Source organism: Terrapene carolina, unplaced genomic scaffold (genome assembly GCF_002925995.2).
Source record: "Terrapene carolina triunguis isolate 2854851 unplaced genomic scaffold, T_m_triunguis-2.0 Scaffold23454, whole genome shotgun sequence".
NCBI classification, from domain to species: Eukaryota; Metazoa; Chordata; order Testudines; family Emydidae; genus Terrapene; species Terrapene triunguis.
Window position 1 is genome coordinate 21,392 of NW_020687805.1, and position 1,669 is coordinate 23,060.

At 50.6% G+C, this 1,669-nt stretch overlaps 1 pseudogene; it reads left to right on the forward strand.

Annotated features, from left to right (window-relative positions):
- The window catches only part of LOC112124177, a 15,944-nt pseudogene extending 15,453 nt beyond the window's left edge, over window positions 1-491 (forward strand).
- Window positions 492-1,669: the final 1,178 nt, after the last annotated feature.

A 1,669-nucleotide genomic window follows, 5' to 3' on the forward strand; every position in this document is an offset into this window, starting at 1 on the left:
AGGGAGCTGAGGCCTCCAGTTCAGGGCCATGGAGTCCACTAGGTGGCAAGGCACCAAACATTAGGCAGCGCAGTGCTGAGTGTTGCAGCATCTAGGTCTCTGTGTGGATCTAGCCCTGAGGCATTACTATGATCATTTATTTCAGGTATGTGAAAAGTCAGCGCCACACCATCCAGGTGGATTACATCCCATACATGGATGAACTCGCCTGCCTGACAGGGGTCAAGCCCAGCCTACTGTCTCTCTTCCTCATGGATCCAAAGCTCGCCGTGGAGGTTTTCTTTGGCCCCTGCACGCCGTACCAGTACCGCCTGAGAGGGCCAGGGAAGTGGGATCGAGCCAGGAAAGCCATCCTGACCCAGGGAGAACGGATCATTAAACCTCTGAAAACCAAGGCAGTAGGAGATTGTACCCACCACACTTCAATGCCCTATTTGATTAAGATAATTGGTGCCGTTGCTCTCTTTGCTATAATTTTTGCTTACTTTTAAATGCTCCTTCTCTGCTTGGTTACATAGGAAAAAAATATTATGGTGGACTTGATTATCTGGTTTCTGTGGGTTTCCAACTGATTCCCTGCAACTTTAGCAGACATCCAGTATAACCCTACACTTGCACTATCATCTGCTAGGAACTTCCTCCCTTGGTTTGTCAGACATGGCTGCTAATAACCTAGTGATGACTTGGGACAGCTTTATTGTATAAACCAAGGCATAGAGATCTTTGGTTCTGTTAAATATTTCTTGCACTGCTAGAAAACACATATTTTGGTGTGACACTGCTGTTAAAGTGTAGCATAAATAAGTATATGATGCATCACATTTCAGACAATCACACTTTGACCTGACATGAATTAGAGAGGTGCTGATTGCAACTCCGTAGTTCAGGTTGAATTCTGCTTTGCACTTAACCTCAACCTCTTTGTTACCGGCATACTTACATATACAGTGTATCCTCTCCAAACTACCAGCCTGGACTCTTAGGAGTAGAGATTGAATTTTCTGAGAATTTACAAGTAAATTTGTCATTAGTTTAAGTTAATATTAATTATCCTCTGTAAGATGTATAGATGTGCCTTGAACATATTCATAATTATCATTCCGTCTTGCCCTTAAATCACTAAAGCTTCCCCGCTTGTGGGGAAAGGGAGAGACCCCCAGGGAGCGATGCCCCGGGCTGCGGGGGGCGGGGCTAGACAGGGCCTTGGGGTGGGGGGTGGGGTGGAACATGTCGCCTGTAAGAGCCCGGCCTCGCCCCTCCCCAACGCGCAGCTTCCACTTCCGCCCCGCTCGCGCGTCATTTCCGCCCCGCTTCCGGGGCTAAGGGCTCGCTGGGTCTGGCCCCGTCACACCCCGAGCCTGGGGCTGGAATATCAGGTGGGGAACAGCCTGTGGGGCAGGACTGTGGGGCAGAGCTGCAGGGGGGGTGAAGGTCCCAGGGCTGGACTAGCAGGTGGGGAGCAGCCTGTGGGGCAGGACTGGGGGGCAGAGCTGGGGGGGGTGAAGGTCCCAGGGCTGGAACAGCAGGCGGGGCAGAACTTAGTAGACATCAGAAAACTCACACAGGCGAGAGGCCATATAAATGTTTGGACGGTGGGAAAAGCTTGAGTCGGCGATCACAGCTTATTACAGATCAGAGACTGCACACCGGAGAGAGGCCAGAGAAATGC